The 17,530-nt window shown below is 35.3% G+C and overlaps 1 long non-coding RNA gene across 1 annotated transcript in view; it reads right to left on the reverse strand.

Moving 5' to 3' along the window:
• Positions 1–2,420: 2,420 nt before the first annotated feature.
• LOC129524535 (uncharacterized) overlaps positions 2,421–17,530 on the reverse strand; it is a 179,990-nt gene continuing 164,880 nt past the window's right edge. Inside the window, exons 6-7 of the long non-coding RNA XR_010130428.1 lie at positions 5,001–5,861; positions 2,421–3,378 (exon numbers count right to left, since the gene is read on the reverse strand). This is a non-coding gene — a long non-coding RNA (uncharacterized lncRNA). The remainder of the gene's footprint in view (positions 3,379–5,000; positions 5,862–17,530) is intronic.

Genomic DNA, 17,530 nt, shown 5'->3' on the forward strand with positions numbered 1-17,530 from the left:
CAACATGGTGAAACCCCCATTTCTACTAAACGCGCATGCGTGCGCGCGCACACACACACACACACACACACACACACACACACGGAAAACCTCAAAATAACTAAGCTGAGTGAAGAGTCAGACCAAAAAGAATAAGTACTGCATTATTTTATTTTTATAAAATTAATTATAGTGAATGATTCAAAAAATACTTAGTAACAATACAAATATAAAAATTATGGAAATAAATTCAAGTAATTCAAGTAATATAGTGATGTATTACACATTGTTGACAACATTTCTTGACATCCCTTTAGAAACTATAAAATCAAAAGTATTTATGGATACCAGACCTCCTTAATTCCCAAAATACAACTGTGATGGATCCATGGATAGGTGAGTGATTGGAGGAGTCAGGGAAAACCAGAGGCGTTCATGAGAGAAAAATGTTAAAGGAAAATTCTTTTTCTCTAATCTTTCTCCTGCACTGCCTTTGGATTATTATACCCTGTAATTTAATCTATTGACACCAACAGTCAAGTTGGTTGGCATCTATGTGGTTGATTTGGAAGGTGGAGTTGAAAGTTAATGAGAAAGGTAAAGGCTGAACACCACTGACAAGTATTTACTCAATCATTTCCCTCTGCGTTTCGTACATCTGGCTCCTCAAGATTGATAGTTAAAGTCTGACAGTATTGCCACTTTTTGCTACTTCTTCTCCATGAGTTTAAAGATGAAACTGATGAAAGAAAAGCAAACTGGTATTATTAATATTTAGTTTATTGTGCTTCAGTTTATCTACTTTAAGGATTAATCTCTCTCATCTCCTTGAACTCACCAAGACTGAGACAGACTGGGGTTTTGCCATCAGCCATTCCTTTATAGATATTAGCAAACAAAGTCGCTCATAGCACTGGGGACCATGACCCAAACAAGCCAAAATAGCTATACATCTGAATAGTTCAAAATAGACCTAAACAAGCCAAAATAGCTATGTATCTGAGGAGTTCAAATATTATTATTATTTTAAAAGATTATTTATTATTTTAAAAGATTAATTATTATATAACATTTTATACCCTCATATACCACCATATTTGTGGAACAGGTGGGGCAATAATATAAAATAGGCAGGATAAACATATTTAATTAGATAAAGAAGCTATTATTCATATAAAGCAAGAATAGAAATCATACAAATAACAACAGAAATTTTCATTTAGTGAAAAAGTCAAGTGTGAAAAAAGTTGCTATCTAAAGAAAGAAATCAATATATTGAAAATCAAACATATATGGAAAACAGCAGGATTGATAAATGTTTGGAGTAAATAATAAATTAATGACATATTAAAATTGAGAAAATTTTCCATAGGGCAATAGGAAGTCATAAAAATAGATGAAAATAGTAAATAAAATTAAGATATACAGATAGTATCTTTATTTAATATATCTGTATTCTATTGTTTTATATAATTGCACTTAGACATAATGCTTTCTTTTTGGGATATTCTATTCTTTTTTATTAGAAGCTTTAGCTTTCAATAAATATGTACAATTAAATTTTCAATAAATATATATAATTTCACACATTTTAATATGGTAATACCATAAATACTATAAATCACTTGAGCTATGTTTTGTTCTAAACAATTTAAATTATGTTTATTATTTAACTACCTATCTGGGAAAAACTTGCAAAAATCTTATAACATTTGTTTATGTGTGTGTGTGTGTGTGTGTGTGTGTGTGTGTGTGTGTGTATTTTCGTTCATTTACAAAAGAATCAAGAGCAACTACTGATTTTCAGTTGGATACCTAGAAGACTACACTGTGGAAGCATGGCGAATCCAATTCAGACTCTTACCCCTGAAATGTAGCCAAATGTTGAGTAATCTCAGTTTCTGAACATCATAAAAAAAAACCATGTAAGAAAGACACTTTAGACAACAAATACTGAGAAAACGTTTTGCTAAAATATATGAATAAAAAGAAATAGTAATAGAGAGAAGGAAATGATGACAGATATAAAAGTAGAAAATTGTAAGAATGCATAGAGAGCAATAAGAAAACTGTACATATGTGGGTAAATATAAGTAAATGTTTGCATAAAAACAATAACAATCCCTTATGAGGTTTAAACGCATGTAGAATAAAATTCAGGGCAACAATAACATAAAAGGTAGAAGGAGTTAAATAGAAAAGTTTTGGATTACTGACATTGTCAGTAAATGAAAAAAGTCATCTTTACATTTAAGACTAGAATAATTGAAAGATGCATCTTTTGAATAACTAAAAAGAGAAGCTCTACATAAAATGTTAGAGATAAAAAATGATAGATTAAAACAGCTTGTTGATCAATCAAAGACTCTGGCAAATGAAGAGAAAAAAGCATATGTAACAATAAAGTCAAACAGAAAGAAATACAAGACGTAATACTTTTTAAAAAGTTGCTGTATTTTTATTAAGATTAAAGTAGAAATTGAAGCAATCAACATGTCTAGATATTAAGTAAGTCATGCCAGTAATGATCATGGTTTACTCCAAAAGAATGACACCACAATTCTACATTTGTATGCAGGAAATAATACAACAACTTCAAAATGCATAAGGTAAAAAAAGAACAAAACTGAAAGAACAACTCAAGAAATTCACAATTGAAGTGGACATCTTTAACACATATTCCTGGATAGTTGATAGAACAAATAGAAAAATGACCAGTAAGAATACAGAAAACATAAAAAACATCATGGATGAATTTAACTGATACATAAAAAAGTTAATTGTTTTTCTTTTCTTTTTTTTTTTTTTTGGTAGTTGAAAGGTTTAATGGAGTAAAAACAGAGCTCCCATAAAATGGGAGGGGACCCAAAGTGGGTAGCCATTGCTGGCTTGAATGCCTGAGTTTATATCCTGATCATTGTCCTGCCCCTTGTGCTGTCAGACGATAGATGATTGGCTATTTCTTTACCTCCTGTTTTTGCCTAATTAGCATTTTAGCAAGCTCTCTTTACTACCTGATTGGTCAGGTGTGAGCTAAGTTGCAAGCCTAGTGGTTAAAGGTGGATGTAGTCACCTTCCCAGCTAGGCTTAGGGATTCTTAGTTGGCCTAGGAAATCCAGCTAGTCCTGTCTCTCAGTCCCCCATCTCAACAGGAAAACCCAAGTGCTGTTGGGGAGGTTGGCCAACGACCACTCTAACTGCTTCCTGCTGAATTGGGGCGTAGTAGGTGTCATGCAGTTGAGATTTCCTCGGGAGGGGTGCCTTTGATGTCATTAACGTGGGAGCTGGGCTAGCAGGCCGGTTCAGAGGTCCGCAGTAGATCTTAGTCATGGACTGCATCTGGGGCTCCATGTGAAGAACCATTTGTAGTTTTACAGCTTTGATTCTGGAAGAGACAAACTTAACAAGGAGGTTAAAGATACAGAGATTGAAATGTATGGCCTGCATACAGGGGATTATTTCTTTGGCACACTTCACAGGACCTGACTATCTGCTTGATAGTTTTGAAAAGGCCTGGTCCAATAAATAATAATTTGTCCATCTGATGGGTGATATCAATGCCTAAATGAAAGTTTTGGTGAAGGATTTTAAGTAATTTCCATTGGTTAGTTGCAGGCAAAATATAGCAGCATCACAAAAATGTGCAAAATAAAATACCAAGTACCATGGAATAAACCTGTAAAACAACAAACTTTATGAAGGATATTTAAAAGAACTCAAATATATGGAGGAATAAATCATCTTCATGGATTGGAAGACTTTATAAAGATTTCAATTATTCTCAGATTGGTTTACAAATTCAATGCAGGACAACTTTGGCTATTATTTTAGGGATAACAACCATACATATATATTTAGATGTCAAGTGGTTGAAAAGTAAGAAAGAGAAGAATGTAGAGGGATGACTGAGGTTTTGTATCCAGGTGGCAAGGAGGGTAGAGATGTCGTCATCTGACATTACATGTCCCTCTCCAGACTTTAGGTAACAAAATGCAGGCATATAGAATTAGTCACATACTTTCTTTTGAAGTTTCTTTCGAAATTCCCATATAAATACCAAAATCATTCTGAGAAATTTTGGAGTGTGACAAGAGTTTTGAAGGAAAATGTCTCCCACTGCTCCTTTGATAAGTTAATGAAATCTGGTTGCAAATCTAATCTATATTTACAGCAGGTTTTGCTTTATAAAAAACACCATTGATCTAATTCCAGTCATTTTCCTAACACCTCAAATAAGGCATCAAATATTTTGTCAGAACTTTGCTTTGCTAACAAAAATAAACAATTGAATTTTATTGAGGAATTTGGAATCTTCAAATACTGTATCTGTGAACAGACAAGAAACTTAAAAGAAATAATCGATGAAAAAATGATAGTATTTAAACAATACTGGCCCTATTACTAAGTGCTGGGAGGACACTGAGGAAGTTATTAAAATTTGGAGTTAGGCTGATAGGTTTTTGGATTCTATTCATGTATATATGGCATTCATCTAGCACTGATGCTGCTGACTTTTAAGTCAAGAATTCCTGAGTAACTGTGGCTTTGTTGCTCACAGATCTATTCCATCCGTCCATCAAGCATGGAGTTTACACAAACACACACTCACACGTGTGTATACGTATGGTCAGTATATATGTTTTATATATATGTGTGTGTATATATATATGTGTATATATATATATATACTGTTTTACTGTTCACCCAAAAGATATATGCCTGTTATTTTGAATTAAAAGTCTTTGTAATTTAATATTGTTAAATCTATAGTATTAGGTTGATACAAAAATAATTGTGGTTTTGGATTGTGAATTTTAAATTGTTATAGCTAGGCTCAAACACATCTATATTAATCAAAATAGACACCATTACAATCAACACATTTTTGCCAAGAAGAAATAAGTTTGCTTACTCCCATGGCATAAAAATCCATGTTTTGGGATTCAGTGAACTCTTGGAAAGCATTTTCTGCATCCTGCTGGTTGTAGAAATAATTTCCCTGCAAAAAATTGTCGAAATACCTGAAGAAGTGGTAGCTGGTTGGTGAGAGGTCAGGTGAATATGGCAGATAAGGCAATTTTGTAGCCCAATTTATTCAACTTTTGAAGGGTTGGTTATGTGACATGTGGTCAGGCGTTGTGGTAGAGAAGAATTGGATCCTTTTGGTTGACCAATGCCGGCTGCAGGCCTTGCAGTTTTTGGCACATCCCATCGATTTGCTGAGCATATTTCTCAGACATAATGGTTTCGCTGGGATTCAGAAAGCTGTAGTAGATCAGGCTGGCAGCAGACCACCAAACTGTGACCATGAGCTTTTGTTGGTGCAAGTTCAGCTTTGGGAAGTGCTTTGAAGCTTCTTCTCCATCCAACCACTGAGCTGGTTTTTGCAGCTTGTCATATAAAATCCACTTTTCATCACATGTCATAATTCGATCCAGAAATGGTTCATTGTTGTGTAAAATAAGAGAAGACGTCACTTCAAAAAAACAATTTTTAAAAATTTTTGCTCTGTTCATGAGGCACTCACTTATCAAGCTTTTTCACCTTTCCAATCTGCTTCAAATGTCAAACTACTATAGAATGATTGATGTTGAGTTCTTCGGCAACTTCTCCTGTAGTTGTAAGAGGATCAGCTTCAATGATTGCTCTCAATTTGTCGTTGTCTACTTCCAATGGCTGGCCACTACACTCTTCATCTTCAAGCCTCTTGTTTCCTTTGCAAAACTTCTTGAACCACCACTCCACTGTACGTTCATTAGCAGTTCCCGCGCCTCACGTGTTGCTGATGTTTTGAGAGTTGCCTCTGCTGCTTTATGACCCATTTTGAACCCAAATAACAAAATTGCTCAAATTTGCTTTTTGTCTAACATCATTTCCATAGTCTAAATAAATATAAAATAAATAACCAGACGTCATTAGCAAAAAATTATAAATTGAGAAATGAACAGTTAAATGATGTATAACCTACATTCATTTAAAAATGTGTTCCAATATCAAACAGCAAATCTCAACAATGCAAAAAACCACAATTACGTTTGCACTATCCTAATACTGTCTGCCATTATGCTTTTTCTTTATCAATGATATTACAGGAGTTTATCCACAATAATTTTTGATATTATCGTAATTGATTTTTTGTGATTGAAAATGCAAGAATCACAACCCAGAATATGATAATAATTGGTCATGGTCATATTAATTATAAAATTATAATGTGTGATAATTATGAATTTTATGTTAACATAATCTCTTAGTGATTAATGTGCAATCTTTTCAGTTTTATAGTATACAAAATGCATTCCTTTATGCTCTCTCATTGACTTTCTAGCTAACTTGGTGAAGTAAATTTTATTATATACAGATGCAGAAAATAAAGTTCAGAGAAATTAAATTGCTTGTTAAAATATCGTATAACTTCTGAGTGTCTGATTTGAAGTTAGTATTCAAAACTAAGCATCTACCCTACAAATATGTTGCTTCTTTTATTCTGTGTTTCTATGACATCATGAAGACATTGAACAGGTTTTCAAATTTTATTTCCTGAAAGATTAACCCTCTATCATGTCAAAATATTCAGACTCTTTAAATTCTATTTTAACCCCAAAATGGGGTTGCAGAGGGTAAGTTAGATTGATAATGTAGACATGTTCTGATCATTTTATAATTGCAAGAGCTACTAGCTCTGGTTCTCTACAGCTCTTTTCCCACACTAAAATTTCCTAGGCTCTTGAGATGCAGTAAAATTTGAATGTAGATGGAAATGGATGTGTGTGTGTGTGTGTGAGATTCACAGTGCTCTACAAAAATCACCTTAATGAAAGAGGATCAGAATTTTTCACATCAATATAACAAAACAGAGCATTTATGCAAATATCCCCATTGAGTGTTTCCATTATCAGACTATTCTTCATTGATTCATGCAATAACAATACCAACTTGATACCATAATGACTCAAAAAGAGCATCTCTAAAGTGTGCTTTTCCTTGAGCAAATAGAACTCAGTGAATAGCTTTATTACAACAAGACTCTCCTAAATTCTGTGGATATCTTATAGCTGCTTCCATTCATAAAAATAAAGGTAAACTAGACCATAGGTAGGGAAGGTACAGATGGTAGCGAAAGGCCCGAAAGAGGAAGTAGCATGAATGTGGCGGCACTGGGGTTAAAAACATAATCTACATCAGGTGTGTTCTGAAAACTGTACATATTCAGTAAGTGTGGAGTGTACATGTGACTATGACAAGAGGCATAGTCAAGAGATAAGCAGAGGTCAGAACGCATAGTCGTATGATTGGCATAGGAATTTGAAGATGGCAGATTGGATGTTTGGGAACAGTCATTTTGGATTCACTGTGGAGAATAGAATAGAGATGGGGAGAATGAAAACAATGAGAATCAATTTGAATACTTCAGCAGCACAGGTAAAATGTATCATAGGTCTGAAATATGGCAGTAACCATAGATACGGGAAGAGTGAATGGAAGTGGAAATATCAGGACATAAAACCGTGAAATGATTCAAGTGTTCATGTAAGTGGCATTTGTATATTTGAGCTTAAATAACTTGAGTTTTCTCATTTGCCTATTGTTGTTTTGTTGTTGTTGTTTGTCTTACAATATATTGTGGGCAAAATTCTAAAGAGTGCAAATTTGACTTCAGACTTCCTCCCATTCTCCAATCACACGATTTTAATTTGACTTGTTGCCTACATAGTTTCCCACAGGCTAGCCCTATATACTCAAGTTTACTTCCAAGGACACGAACGATAGCCTGAGACTTCTATTCTCTAATCAATTTAATTATTTTTTCCAAATGTTTCCTCTATGATAATTGAAAATGATAAAACAAACTAAATCAGAGATGTCCAAGAGTTGACTTTACATTAGAATCACCTGTGTTACTAAGTTGTAGGATGTCTAAGAAACTCAGAGCTATAGAAATGGAATGTATAACCAGGAATGGGGGCTTACTTTTAAAAACATTTAAACATTAATTCTCCAGCAAATCCTTGGAATTTTAATATGATTATCACCACAAAATACAGGCTTACAAGGTAGTTTAATAGTTTGGTTGCTGCTATATTCCCTCTTAAACAACTTATTTCATTTTGACATCATTCTGATTTGTTGAAGAATATGTAAGTTATAAGAAATATTTTGTAAACTGAGAAAAAATATTGTATTAAGTTTAAAGTACCAGATATGGAAGTATTTTATTGTAGGTGCTTTCTCTGTTAGAGTGGAGAGGGTGTATTGAATTCTGCCTTCTCACTTTGTCCTTCATTATTGTTTCCATATTTTTTTAGTGTTAAGATCAGCTACTCTGCCTTTATTGTAAAAGCTTCTTTTCTACAAATTATGTTGAGTGTCCTACATTCTTAACCTCAGTTGGCTTCCATCTAGAGCACTTTGTGTAAGAAGCTGTATATCAACAACCGTGATATGGAATGCAGCATCACACGTTTCTTTGTTTCCGAAATAGGTAATGCGTGTGCTCAGGATAAGTTCTCAGTGAAAAGCCTAACCTGTTGCAATATTCAGTTGAGGTGTTACAACAATAGATTCCTGGTATTTTAAAACACCATCAATATGCTTTGAGAGAAATAGGCATATGTTATTATTGCCAGCACTCATACAAGATCCCACCAGGCTGCCAAAGAATCTACTTACTATTTAAACATCTAGTAAATATGCTTTCTCAATGAAAGTCAGTCACAGGTAATTATGGAAAACTAATGTAGTCTGTATATTCAGTTCAGTTTTGGAGTGAATACTAACAAACTCAAAGCTATGGCTTTTACCTTATATGGAAGAGAAAGGAAATAGAATACTTTGATCAAAGTCCCACTACGTTCATACTATATTCACAAAAACACTGGGTAATGCTATTATTCTTAGATTATCAAAGAGAAAGTTGGGGCCTGGAGGATTTTTTTTTCTAAACTTGCACAAACAATAAAACAGTGAAATTTGAAGTTTTTCCAATTGCAAATCTGTGTTCTTTCATCTGTGTGGAAGCCCTATGTATATGCTAGCCCTCTTACTTGCTTTCTTCTTTCCTTTCTCTAGGCTGTTCTAGGAATCATCTGGCTCATGGTATCAGAGTTTGCAAGTTCTCAACTTGCTCCTTCAAACCTTCCCCCCAACCCCCAATCAGATGACTTGTCTAGGAATTGCAATGTTGGTTTCTCGCAATTTCTTTTGAACTGAATCTGATTATTATACTTTTCAGCAGGGTGGAAGTGGGAGAGAATGCTGTCATAGCTATGTCACCATTACTCACATTCCTTCCAAATTCCTTCTAACTTTCCTTCATCTGACTCAGTACATTTTCTGCCCATGGCCCCTCAAATTCATGTCTTTCTCACATACAGAATATATACATTTCATTGTAATAGTCCCCCAAATCTTAACTCTTTACAGCTTCAGCTAAAAAAATTAAAATCTCATCTAAATATTATCTAAATCTGATATGGGTGGGTCTCAATGTATGATTTATCCTGAGGCAAATTCTTCCCCAGTTGTGAACCTATAAGTAAGTTTTGTGCTTCCCAAATACAGTGTGAGATAGGCATAGGATAAGCATTCCTATTCTAAAGGGAAAAATAAGAAAGAAAGGAGAAACAGGTTCCAAGTAAGTTCAAAACCAAACAAGGCAAATAACATTAAATCTTCAGGCTTAAAAATAATCTTCTTTAAATCCATATCCCACTCTCTGAATACGTTAGGGTAGGGGTTGAGTCCCCAAGGCCATGGGGTTGTGGGGGGGTTACCTTCACTGCTTTGCTAAGCATAGCACAACAGCAGCTCTCATGGATTGGAGTTGGGTAGATGTGGGCTCTTCTAGGCTGGCATTGCATGCTGGTGGCTCTATAATTATGGGTTCTTTGAGGTAGCCTCACCCGCACATCTCCAAAAGGCTTTTCTCTTGTGGGGACTCTCTTCAGTGGTCTTAGCCCCATGGTGTCACCTTACTGGGAGCTTTCTGTGGCATTTCTCTGCCTGGTCCCCAAGGCTCTTCAAACCATCTTTTAAAATCAAGGTGGAGGCAGCCATGCTTTCATAGTTCATACACTCTGTGTGCATGCAGAGTTAGCAGCACATGGTTGTCTCTAAGGTTTACCACCTGGGGCCATCTAAGCTACAGCTGGAGAGGCCAAGGAGTGCCCTGCCAGAATGTATGGAGCAGAACCTTGAGGCCATGCTAGGCAGTGACCTCTGAGGTCCCATGGGCACCATGAGCCTCTCTCATAAAACCATCCTGCCCTCAAGGGCCTGGCACTCTGGGTCTGTGATGAGAATGACAGCCTCAAAGATATCTGAAATGCCTTTAGGGTCATTCTTTCATTGTCTTGCTAAATAGCATCTGGCTTCCTTCTATTCATACTAATGTCATTATCAAATGTTCACTTGGCCACACCCTTAGTGTCTTCTCCCTAACACACTTTTTAATTTTTTTACAATCTGGACAGGCTCATACTTCTTCAAATCTTTAACTTTTTTTAAATTATAAATTCCATCTTTAAATTATTTGTCTCTTGCTACATTTTGCTATAAGCAGCCAAGATTAGCCATGCAGCTCCTTCCACATTTTGCTTAGATATTTCTTCCATCAACTATCCTAGCTCATTGCTGCAGGTTCTGTCTTCCACAAAGCACTAGGACACAGACATAATTCAGCTGAATTCCTTGCCATTTTATAACAAGGGTAGCCTTTCTTTCAGTTTCTAATACATCGTTTTTCATTTCCATTGTAGACCTTACCAGAACTAGCTCTCATATCCATATTTCTACCAACATTATAATCATGACCACTTAAGTAATCTCTATGAAGATTCAAGCTTTCTCTACACTTCTCCTCCTCTTCTAAGCCATCACCAGAAGAGCACTTTAGGGTACAGCCTCTATCCATTACCCAGTTCCAGAGTCACTTCCAAATGGTATTTGTTACAGAAGCATGCCACTTCTCTCTCTCCCTCTCTCTCTCTCTCTTTTTTTTTTTTTTTTTTTTTTCCTCTAGCAACGCCAGCCTGAGATAGCAACCCCAGCCTGAGAAACACACCACTTCTCGGTACTAATTTCTGTCTTAGTCTGTTTATACAACCATACGAAATACTTGAGACTGGGTAGCTTATAAACAACAGAAACTATGAGTTTTGAAGGATGAAAGTCCATGGTCACAGTTCTGGCAGATTCAGTTTCTGGTGAAGGCCTTTCAGCTGGGAGGCCTTGTGCCTTGCAAAAGGGTGCCTTTTAGCTGTGTCTTCACATGGCAGAAGGGAAATATGCTGTGTCCTCACATGGTAGAAGGCAGAGGGGCAGAAGGGCCTGAACTCATTCTCTGAAGCCTATTTGTAGGAGTGCTAATCCCATCCCTGAAAGTTGAGCCCTCATAACCTAATCACCTCCTAAATCCACTATATTTTAACACATTGCACTGGGGATTAAGTTTAAATTTGAATTTTGAAGATGACACAAACATGCAATTCATAGCATCAAGAAATGTAGCATATGTATTCTGCTTATCCAAGTGAAGATAAGAATGTAGATATCTACATAAAATGACTGTCAATTTATCTATTTTCATGTTTAAGTAACCTTTTGTTGAAGGCAGTGAACTGAATTTTAGATATGATAGGATCAGGCCCAGGCAAAACTAATTAAACAAACTGTTGATCACTTGTATTTCACTAAAAATAGGCATGATCTTCAGGGACTTGTAAATTCCCTAGGGATCCAAGAAAATCGTGATGGATGTACTTAATAAAAGATAATTAAAGTGTAAGAGGCAGAAAAGAATGGTCTAGCTGATTCTGAAATAAACCTTATCAATTACTTGAAGTAGTTTATAATTATTTTATTGAATTGTCAGATAATCATTTCAATTTTATATTGCCTATTGATCCCTTAATTCATATTTTCTTATTTATTCATTCATTGAATTATTTTTCAAAAGTAAATGTCTGAAATATAGCAAACTTATGTTTACTATGTTTTAAAAACTGTGATAGGGGTTAATAATAGAACAAAGAATAAAACAGATATGGTGTTCCCCATCACAAAGGCTAGATTCTGCCTGTAGAGAGACATTAAAGAAGTGATGACATAAAAATCATAAAATTATAATTGTTAGAAATGTCATAATGAAAGCAATCATTGTATGCTGTTAAACTATATTATAGGGAAAACCAAATGTAAATTAAGTCTGGTAAATTGGGCAGTTTTGAGTCAAAACTGTGATGGGTGATGAGACATTTCTGAGATGAAGGATCTTAGTCAACCTAGTATAGTATAACAGAGAATAAAATTATTAAAATACTGGGTAAAAAGAATTAGGGTAGTGTTAAGTGTATGATCAGGTGGACAGTCATATGAAGAATACCTGACTGAAATATTAGATTGATGCAAAAGTAATTGCAGTTTTTGCCATCAAAATAGAAAGAAATATTAATAGATTCCTTACAGTCATCCTAAATGAAGAGCAGAATTTAGTTACGTGAAGAAAAGAATAAAAGATGTTCTTGACCTGGAGAAAACTAACGAGAGGCATAAAGATAAGGCAAGGCACTGTAATTATTGTACTGTGCTATTCATGGAATTTGCAAGTAACACTACTGGAAAGGTTGGCAGAGCCAGAAAGCCCACGAGTCTTGATGTGTTTCCTCAGTGTGGATGCCAGATGTTCTCGGTCTTGCCATATCATCGGAGTTGTAACATGTGTGTTCCAATACATGGGTCTCAGAGGGCAACTTAAAGATGGGTTTTTTACAATGATTCTGAATTCCCTAGCACATTATAGTAGAGATTTTCAGTGCATGCAGATACAGAGCAGGTGCCAGTTCTTTCCCTTGAATAGAACAGCTACTTACTGCCACCATGTGGAAGTCTTTAAGTTTAAATAAACATGAATATCTAACATGTTCTAACACATAGATTCTTTTAGATCTACAATTGGAATGTTAATTTTTAAAGAGGTACAAGAAAGTCCAGTGGGTTTTTCAAGGAGAATCATCTGTGTTTTCTGTGAGCCTGAGATTTACATCTGCGGTATTAAATCAGACATTAAGCTACACCTAACTCTGCATTACAGTGAATTTTAAGTATGTTTGTGATTAAGGTTGAATTTGTTCTGATATTTATTAATCGTCTTGTTTTCTTATCATTGTTATATTACTTAGATTCTTCCATATATTTTAACCCTCCATTCCAATATCCTGCCTCTCTTGTTATTCAAGTGAGAACTGATTCCTTGAAAATCTTTATTTTTACCCTCCCCACTAATATAATTTAGCTCTGTTGTTTTTCCTGTAAATACTAAACCCTTTAATGACAAATTTTCTTTGTCTCATCCTGGCTCATGTACAATCTCTGTTGTAGAAGAAACATAGCTAGTTGAATCTGAGGTGTTCTATATATAACCAAAGATTTAATGTCTTGGAAGTTATCAAACATAACTGAAACTTAAAAAGCATATAGATAAAAATAAGATACTTTAAGGCCTAATGCCTTTTGTGTTCTGTTTACTCTGAGACTCATATTAAGGCTTTCTTGTCCGAGAATACCTTCATAACAGTGGAACCATGTATACACATTACCATCACTGGGAGCATTTACAAAAATATATCAGCTGTATAGTCCCCACCCTAGATGAATTAAATTAGAATTCTGGCATGGGCATTGGTAATTTTTAAACCCTTCCCAGCTGATTCTAACATGCGATCAGAGAACCACTGCTCTCTATTAAAAAGCTTCCTTAATTTAGGACATTATAGAAACAACAAAGGAATTGATAGAGAATAAGTGGATGAGGAATATTGAATGACAACTGCATACAGGTCAATATTCAATTAATAGAAATCTATAAATATAAGATGGCCAGGTGCAGTTGCTGACGCCTGTAATCTCAGCACTTTGGGAGGCCGAGGTGGGAGGATTGCTTGAGGCCAGGAGTTCAAGACCAGCCTGGCCAACATGGCGAAACCCCGTCTCTACCAAAAATGCAAAAAAAATTAGCGCGGTGTGGTGATGTGTGCCTGTGATCCCAGCCACCTGGGAGGCTGAGGTGGGAGAATCCTTGAGCCTGGGAAGCGGAGTTTGTGGTGATCCAAGATCGTGCCACAGCATTCCAGCCTGGGTGACAGAGTGAGACCCTGTCTCAAAACAAAACAAAAAATGTGTATGTGTATATATAGTTATATATATATATACACACATACACACGCACACACGCATATGTACTCATATACATTTTATTGCATTACTCCATATATATGTATGATGTAATGCAATAAAATTTAAATTTCCTACTTTTCTTTCCAAGCGATAGGTAAAAACCCTTGGTAAATGTAGCTAGGAGAACTGATTTTGTTTCAATACATTCCAGATTTATATTACAGTTGTATTATCCAAATTCTGCAGTATCTCTTCATTTTGTTTCAGGATACTCCAGTATCATAGCAGTTTGCAGTTGGAGAATTAGTTCAGTATGTCAATCAAGGTTCTTGTTTCTACTTAAAATTGTATTCTGCAATAATTCCAAGTCTTCATTTAACAGAGAATTAATTTACCAGTGAAGTCTACTTTCTTCAAAATGTACTTTGAAAATGTCAGCTTTGGCTGGGCACCATGGCTCACGTCTGTAATCCCAGCACTTTGGGAGGCTGAGGCAGGCAGATCACTTGAGGTCAGAAGCTGGAGAGCAGCTTGGCCAACATGGTGAAACTGCATGTCTGCTAAAAATACAAAAATTAGCCAGGCGTGGTAGTGCCCGTAATCCCAGCTACTGGAGGCTGAGGCACAAGAACCGCTTGAACCCAGGAAGTAGAGATTGCAGTGAGCTGAGATCGTGCCACTGCAATCCAGCCTGGACGACAAAGTCAGACTGTCTAGAAAAAGAAAGAAAGAAAAAAAAAGTCGGCTCCTTCTCTTATATAACTGAAAAATATTTGAGCATACTCTGAACATACATCCTACATTTGGTGCCCTTGAACATACATTCAATGTTCTTGGCCACATATGGGGGGATTTTATAATAATTCTCCCTGCTGCAAGAATCATAAATTCTAAATTTCATGCTGAAAATAAATTCCCTTCTTCATCCCACAGGCTGAAACATAGTTACCATGATATTGTCTGTGTAACATAAATTTGAGTCACCTGTGCTTGCAAGTATGCAAAATTCAACTATTTAACCATTTTATAGTCATTCTGATATATATTGCATAACCAGTAGATTTTTCTATTTCTAAATGAATGTTAATATCAAATAATATTTGTTCATTTTTGGAATATATGCTTTTCTCCTCACAGCCCTTTAATTCCCTCTCCCATCTATTTATGTCATTCCAGCTTTATTTTAATATTTTCAGAAAGATCTGGTAAATGAAAACAAATTAAAATATCAAGGAATATTTAAATTATTCCTCCTTCCAGTGGCACAATGGACCCTTGTAGACCAATAAATTTGGTTATTAAAAGAATACATCTCTAAGAATACATGCACTTTTAAAAATAGGTTGGCAAAAGCAGGGACAGTAGATATTTTGTGATAAAATTTTTATTCCGCCAAACTTCTCAGGTCACTTTATTGACTTAAAATACTTGCCTTGCTCTAACTCGGAGTTGTAGTCTCAGACATTTATGTATCACATAAAATCTGCCACAGACTAGGAATCGGTAGCACACGCCCCTGCTCTTAAGGCTATATATGTAAAAAGGTAACTTGAAAGCATAGGTCTGGCTCAGATTTATAGGGATTCATGTAAGCCATCTAGAGTTAGGGAAAGATTCTTAGGAGAATACACCTAAAGTTGACCTTAAAAAACAAATAGGAACTACTCTAAAACAGAGAAAGATTATTCAGTTGGATGAATCAATACAGCAAAGGCAGAGAAATGGAGGTCTGTAGTGACATGCTACCTTTCAGGAGCTACAAGTAGTTTGGCATTACTGAAATGTAAAATGGAAGACAAAAAGTTGCTAGAGATGAGGCTGTAGAGGAGCTTAAAACCTACTGGCATGTTAAAGGTCTTGAAATTTAATTTATTGCCTTTTCTTTTTGTTCAAATCATGCCTTTTGTAACCTCTCCAAAGATAATAAAATAGTTGCCTTCTAGCCCCACGTCTTATTCAAATACAGCAGCTCAGTTTCTGCTTGTTGTTTTTCATTTATATTGACAACTAATATTTTACCTAATCAAAGCTTGTTAAGGCTAAAACCAAAAATTCATACCTATATTGTCAACAATAAGGAACCAGACTTTTTTTTTAACCTGAGGATGATCATGATCGGATTTAATTGTAAGTGGACCTTTCTGGTAGTCTTTGTAGATTCTGATTTCAAGGTCAAGATTTGTGGCCAGGAGATAAGTTAACAGGTGAGGCTTTGAATATTAAATGACTTGCCTAAGTGGCCAAAATTACAATAAAACATTAAGATTAATTTGCTGATTACTTAGTCTGTATAATAACTCTTTCTTCTTCTTTGGTAAAAGATATGCTACTAATGAAGTCATAATTGAATTAAGATGATTAATACACATTTTAATAGAGCATGTTTGTTTTTACAATTCTCAGATTATCTGCTCATCTAGCCTGTGCCATATTAAGTGCTTGTCCTTGATTCCTCTATTCTTTATTCTTGATTGTCTGGGTGCTCCTTGGTCCTGCTCTGAAGGACTTCACTGATATGAGTTGTGGTTGCCTGGGGCAATGAGAGAAACCAGGCACATGTCTTCAGCACTACCAGGCCAGCCTTGGTTCTTCATCTTCTGGCTCTGGGGTCCCAAAACAGCAACAGGGAACCAGCCTCGATGCATGGGTCCTTTTTAAGTCTCTAATTTCAGATTTGCTAATGTGCAAACCTAAATCAGATAATCAAGCCCAGATAGAAAGGTAGAGGGAAAGATGCCACAGCTTTATAGGAAGAGCAACTAAGTCACATTGCAAAGGGGATGCATTAAAAATGGGAAGAATTTGTGGCCTTTTTTTTTTTTTTTTGCTATCTGTCACAAAGTATGTTTTGCCCAAATATTCCATATGAAATTACGTCCTTGCAAACTATCATAGTCTTTTCTATGTTGATTATATATTAATTATACCTTAAATATTCCTTAATGTACAGGCAGTAATATCACTAGCATGAAGGCATTCATAGTCACAGACTGACTTGTTTTGACTTGAAATAACTTGCCTTGGTTTCTTCACACTTTGTCCAGTACCTGCTGTGGCTTCCACAGTGGCTGCCCTTAAATCAAGAGCATCTACTTACTAGTTTTGGAACTAACTAACTGGATTTTGTTTAGACTGAACTCAGCCTTGACCTCATCAAACACTACATTCAAAACAATTGAAATAGCTGTCTTAAACTGACATTAAATATAAATCAGGTTATAAATATCATAATTCTTGGATATGATTTTGATGTTTACTTATAATTTCATTATTGCATCCATACAGTATGTTTTTAAAACTCAAACTGGCTTCTTTCCTAAGATTTTTAGTAAGTCTTTTAAATGCTCGGTTTTCAAATCATGCCTTCTAAATATATCTT

The sequence above is a fragment of the Gorilla gorilla genome, chromosome 13, assembly GCF_029281585.2.
Source record: "Gorilla gorilla gorilla isolate KB3781 chromosome 13, NHGRI_mGorGor1-v2.1_pri, whole genome shotgun sequence".
In the NCBI taxonomy this organism is placed as follows: Eukaryota; Metazoa; Chordata; class Mammalia; order Primates; family Hominidae; genus Gorilla; species Gorilla gorilla.